General features: G+C 37.7%; 1 long non-coding RNA gene across 1 annotated transcript; it reads left to right on the top strand.

Annotated features, from left to right (window-relative positions):
- Positions 1–340: 340 nt before the first annotated feature.
- On the top strand, positions 341–724 carry LOC141621485 (uncharacterized). The gene is made up of 2 exons (XR_012532375.1): positions 341–559; positions 647–724. It is a non-coding gene; the product is annotated as an uncharacterized LOC141621485 (long non-coding RNA).
- Positions 725–6,808: the final 6,084 nt, after the last annotated feature.

Here is a 6,808-nt window from a genome sequence, read left to right as displayed (position 1 = left end):
CTTGTATGCTTGGTTAATCACTTAACCCTAATGTCGGTCTTTTGCAATTGATTATAGATCCCTTTTGTTACTTTCTGTAGGACCCAACTCAGCAAACGAAAATTGACAACTTCATGGTTCAACAACTCGATGAAACTGTGAATGAGTGGGGTTGGTGTAAGCAGAAGGTGAGTTATGGGCTCACTGACATTGTTTTTCGGTGTATTAATGCCTAATGTATGTGTTTTGATCAACCAGTATTGATTGCGCATGAACTTCATTTGACTATTATATTTGTCTTTGCTCAGTGTACTTATGGGTTCTTTGAATTATAGTGCGAATTGCAAAGTGTGATCCAGAAGAAGTATGGCCAAGATGCAACCAATGTTGGTTATGAGGGTGGCTTTGCTCCTAATATCATGGTTTTGCCACTACCACTAGCTGCTTGTTCATTAATGTCTTTATTTGTGATCTGAGTTTTGAACACTGTATTCATATTCTGCTTTCGACCCTTCAGGAGAAAAAGGAAGGTCTTGAGTTGCTCAAGACAGCAATTGAGAAGGCTGGATACACCGGCAAGGTAAATAACCTCGTCAGTGGTAGTTTCTCAAATCTGATCATAGAAAATTTATTCAGTGAGCTTATTTTTACATGTTCTCTATCGCAGGTGGTTATTGGGATGGATGTTGCTGCATCTGAGTTCTACAAGGAGGACAAGTCATATGACTTAAACTTCAAGGAAGAGGTATGCTTCAGTTGCCTTTCAAATTGGTTAAGATCGATTTTGTTTGATCACGACAGAATGTTTACTGATTGGACTTCACCGACTGCGATGTTTGCAGAATAACGATGGGGCACAAAGGATTTCTGGTGAGCCCCTCAAGGATCTCAACAAGTCATTTGTGGCTGAGTACCCCATTGTGTCAATTAAAGATCCTTTTGACTAAGATGACTGGGAGCACTATGCTAAGATGACCGCAGAAATCATAGACAAAGTACAAATTGTTGGAGATGATCTCTTGATGACCGCAGAAATCGGACTTAGTTAGTTTGCTCGTTGTTTTGGCTCTGGTTGTGAAACAAGTGTATTGGTATTGGTATTTGATTTTGATGAGAATAAATATATTAATTTTATCCAAATATCATCAATATTTGTTTTTTTTTTTAAAAGCCAAGAGGGATAGAGAACTGTTAGCTTACCCATACGTTCTCTTTTACTAGGAAAAGAGAACGCTTATCAGGTGTTCTCTAAAGCTCATTTCAGCCATTCTCTATGATTATGAATACAAAACGCCTCTTCTAACAGTTCTCTAAGCTTTAGAGAACACTGAGTTGGAGAACGCCTCTAAAGAGTTCTCTAATGTTAATTCCAACAGTTCTCTAAGCCTATTTCTATAGTAGTGACAAGTCGTGACTACTACAACCTTGATAATGAAACTATGTCGACTAGCATGTGATGACTCGCATAGGCTTCCATGCTCGTGACTCGGCCCGCCACGCTTGATAACAAAACCAAAACTGCACACAACCGCTCCTCATATGATCGAAAATATCATACGGATTAACACAGGCCACCCCGAAAATAGATGACAATTTACGCACAACCAACACACGTCATTTTAAGTAATATATGATTTTGCGACACACCGATAGAATGCACAAGACACAAACCACCATAACTCCGCAACCACCTCACCGGTACCAGGGACACACCCACGGTATTAACAACCCGATGACCTCGCCTAAACCAAAAACCCTTAAATCACAACCTTCCACACCCACCCCTAAAAACCGTCGCCACCTGCTCCAACACTCTACATGCAACCACCTCCGAGCAACCAGATATGGCTTTCGTAGAATCTCGGCCTCCTAAGACTCGTAAAGGGAAAGGCATTTTGATTAAGCGAAATCGAAATTTTGTTTCAGGTGGTGGTGAAGGACCCGCGTCTCCGATTGTTGACCATAGTAATGAGCAATCAGAGAACACTTGGGACGATCAATTTGAGGCAAAGCATGAGTACTATTGAAAAGTTGTTAAAAGGAAAGGGTACAAGTTTTAAGCGCAATCCTAAACGGAAACGATCTCTATATCCTGTGCCGGATGTTGAAAATGATGAGGGAAACAATGAATCTCATCCCAGTTCGAGCCTTATGGCACCCGTCTTCTCCACCTTGAACGGTGCCCAGGTGACTCGATTTCTTGACTTTCTCGGGTTGTCAAATGAAAATATTACTACTTGTCTTCGATTACCGGACTATCCCCTCATGTCTAGGTGATATTATCCTCTCCATTGCCTTACAGAAAACAGATGTCTTTGAGGAGAGTTGGTGATCATCTTGTGGGTATTGGCGGTCATCCTACTGATTTTGAGGTACCTAGTGCTGCCACAGGGGGTATTGATGTCCTAAGCTCTCGGTTTGGTATTATGACGGAGGTTGTAGCTGGTCACTCGGAGAAAGTTGAAAGTGGTCTGGCTGCTCTTGATGCCAACTTGGAGACTGGGTGACATTCATTCATGCCAAGCCTGCCCAAATTCTAACCCACTTGACCATATAGCCTTCCCCCATCCTCCCTTAACCTGTTTATTTTGACTCTATTATTTTGCTGGATACGTTTATTTTAGTACTCATAGATCGTCTTGCACTTGTGATAATGAAGTCTTTTAACTGCGTCCGATAACTGCCTTTTCGTGCTCTTAACTGTGGATAATGCGTTGACTCCTTGATTGTCTTCCCTCTCCTTTTGATGATGTCAAGAGGGGAAAATATTTAGGGACTTATAGCACTCAGTAGCTACTTAGAATTAGACTTTTGCCTAAGGTGATGCTTTCGTTTATGTTCTTTAAAACTGGTGGTTTAAAACTCTTTATTCTGATCTTAGTTAACCTTGTGTGGATGTTTCCATTTTCTATCATTTGTCTTGGAATAGTTTGATATTGAATTGAGGGGGAACAAATTTAAATAAGGACTTACCATCATCAAAGGGGGAATTTGTTGAACTACAATGTGTTGATGATGACAAGTCCTGTAATCCTTATTTACCCCTTAAGCTAATGTGTATTGGCTAGATATGAGTTATAACAGGTTTGCAAGAATTGACATTTTACATGGAGGAAGCTTGAAGCGTCAATCAAGTTCTTATCTTTGTTATCAGCTAATTGTAAAGGTGAGAAACTTAAGTTATGCTCGATTCATCTAAAGTGAACAGTTCCGAAGAATGTTCAATTCAGAACAAGTTCATTACGCACGATAAACTTGTTTTTTCTGAATTTTTTCGAAAATATCTTTTAAATCAAATTGTTTTTGAACATGATTATTCTGATAGTTATCCTTCATTATCTTGTCTAAAATATATGCTTGAGCAACAATAAGGATATCTTATTTGGATAACTCAAATTATTTTTAAATATTAAAAGATAAAGATAAAAAAGGATAAGATATTAGAATATCTTTTCAATATTATATCCTTGTTTGTTTTGTGGAGATTTTATTCACTAATATCTTCTCCTAGAAATATAAGAGTAAAATTTCAGAATAAATCAATCTTTTGCACTTCACATTTCCCATGTTTAAAGATTACATTTTTTAAAGATTTGTGAAATTAGTTTTAAAAGAAATTTTATCTTTGCAAACGCTTTTGTCGTGCCTTAGAGAATTCGTTTCGAGTTTTTAAGGCTTCTCATCTCTACGCATAACTTTGTCCTCCATCGTTCCAAGTTGAGAACCGTATAAGGAGACAAAAAAAGGTGTAATTTTCTTTTGGTGAGAAAATAGTTATTTAGGGATAGGATTGTACTGGAGTCGCGCGATCGGGTTGATCGTGGAGATTTTCTTTGTAATCAGGTTTTGGTTATAAAGGAAAAAATATTAAGAGAGAGCGTGGACGTAGACCTTTAGAGAGTAGATCGAACTACATTAAAAATTCTTGTGTTCACATTTTTTTCGTTTGCTTTTATTTCTCGTTGCTCTTCACATTTATCACTCACGCATACAATCAGCAGTACAACACAATTCTTATTGTTTAACTAGTCGTCTGAACTGTTTAATTAGCATGTGTACTGATTCATAATTGTTTTGTGAACGTGCTTTTCGTTTAAAGTTTTAAAAGGGTACTTAATTCACCCCCTCCCCCTCTTAAGTACTGGATCAATAAACTCAATAATTGGTATCAGAGCCTTGTGCTCTTGATTGACTTACCACAAAGTGTTTTATCCTTTTGAGTTTATTTGTTTTTCTTTCTTTTCTTAATGAATTCCAAAGGTGTCAAATATCCTCTGTTTGATGGCACAGACTATGGCTGGTGGAAAAATCGTTTGATGCATTTCATACAAGGAACGAATTATGAGTGTTGGATAATCATCCAAATGGTCCCCTTGCTATTACAACCACCGATGCTAATGGTGTTGATAGTGTAAAAGCAAAAAAGGACTACACATCCGATGATTATAAAAAGGTGGAGAAGAACGCGAGAGCCATATCGCTCCTGCAATCCGGCATTATTGTAACAACCCGGATTATAAAACAAAGGGAAAACTTATATAAAGTAAATATCAGAGTACGATACTGATAAAGGGTCAAGGCGGCGAAAACACCTGACCAATCTGGTTCGTTACTAAAACCAAAACAACTAATACATTATTCAAAAGGATTCTTAAAACTTAAAAGCAAACTCCTATTTCATTATTAAGCTCGCTTCGCACATTCCCCAAGCAAGCATCAACCAGTCAACAACAAGCGTTCAACCTGAACAACCTGAGAAGGGGGTCGACAATTAGTCGGGAGTAACTAGATGCTCTCCCGGTCATGTTTATAACAATTGAATATAATCAACAATCATTAAAAAATGAAATGTAAAACCAGTAAACATGTGAGATCATCTATACTCATGAAAAACCCAACAAAGCTTACCATGACTTATCAATCTTAGACGGAATCATGCAAATCTAAACCATACGCAAGAACTAGACCATGCACACTAATAACCATTGTAGCACACGACCCCTAACAACTTAAGGCACAATGGTAGCATCAAAGCATAGCGAATACGGTAACACACAATCCAAAGCAACAGAAGGCACAAAGCTAGCAACAAAGCATAGCGAATAGAGCGAACGCCCGTTAGAGCGTATAACCACTGCCTCTAACTTGCCAGAGCGTATAACCACTGCCTCTAGCTGACGGAGCGTATAACCACTGCCCCCATTGGTGTGGAGCGTATAACCACTGCCTCCACGGTACTATGTATAATATATAACCACTGCCTATATGTATAAGACCTGGCCAGACTCTCGGTAAAACGAACGACACTCGGGACCCAGAGCATATAACCACTGTCTCTGGCCACCCCCGAACATAGACCAAACAAATCCCGCATCAACGAGTGGCGTTGGTTCATTCCGATAGTATATAACTGATTCTACCGTCATTTATTCAAACCAGCCAACTAACAAATGCACAGTATAACTGACTGTACTAACATGCGTGAACAACATCACGACTCAACCCATAGGATAGTATAACTGACCATCCTACTTATCATATGAACAAGAGTAACCAAAGATATATATGCAAACACAAGGACATAACACGTTGAACACAATACAACATATGAAACAAGTATAAGCAACCAATGTTATAGTAACTCCAGCTATAACTTTAACATTAACAATTCAATGTTATAGTAACCCTAGCCATAACATAAACTCTGGATGCCAGGTTATAGTAACCTCAACTATAACTTCAACATATATAACTTGAAGTTCTACTTACCTTAACTATAACTTTGACACGAAACTCAAAGTTATCTTAGTTCCAACCATAACCTTGAGCCATAATCTCATGGTATGTTAGTTCCAGCTATAACCTTAACTCGTACTTCAATGTTATAGTAGATTCAAATATAACCTGGATTCATATTTCAAAGGTTATACCTGCTTCAGCCATAACTAGAGTAACTACCCAAAGTTGTATTAACTTTAGCTATAACACTTGAATCATCATCAAGGTTACACTAGCTTTAGCTATAACTTTGGAGAGAACTCTTGGCCGCCATCATGCCGCCACTAGGGTTTGATTCGGAAACCCTAATTACGCTCATGACACCCATAATACACATATAAACAACATACGATATATAATTAATGCATTGAAACATATACAACATGCGAAAACATAATTAACATGATAATAAACAATCAAACATGTACTAATCATACAAAACATTCATTAAATCATACTCCCTCCCAGTCACTATATTGTTCCCATTTGATATGGGCACAACACTTAAGGAAAAGTATTAAAATAAGAGTAAAAGAGTTGTGTGAGGTTGGTGATAGGAGAGAGGGATGAATTATTAGTAGTTAAATAAAGAATTGTGGGGCCAAAACATAAAGGAAAGTAATAAAATAGGAGTAAAAGAGTTGTGTGGGGTTTGGTGATAGAAGAGAGGAATAAATAAAATAAGAGTAAAAGTTTCGAAAAATAGAAAGGGGAACATTAGTTGAATAATCCGTTTCGGGAAAGAGGGAACATTATAGTGACTGGGAGGGAGTATTAATTACATCAATTGGCATCAATTGGCTTATATTATTAAAAGAAAACATCTAGTTACCTTTTTAGCAATTAATGATGCGAAATAAGAATGAAAACTCCATAAAGAATACAACCAACAAAGTCTTGTCTCCAACACGTGTCAACGTCCCCATAAATCAATATTAACAATACCCGAATCCAAATCCATGAAAGCACCATAAAAATACTCTTCTTCTTCTTTACCCATAAAAATAAGAGACCCTAAAAGTAGGTCTAAAGGTCCATACAAATATTTTCC

Source organism: Silene latifolia, chromosome X (assembly GCF_048544455.1).
Source record: "Silene latifolia isolate original U9 population chromosome X, ASM4854445v1, whole genome shotgun sequence".
NCBI lineage: Eukaryota > Viridiplantae > Streptophyta > Magnoliopsida > Caryophyllales > Caryophyllaceae > Silene > Silene latifolia.
Note: the sequence above shows the minus strand (reverse complement) of the source record. Positions and strands in the feature narration are given on the sequence as shown.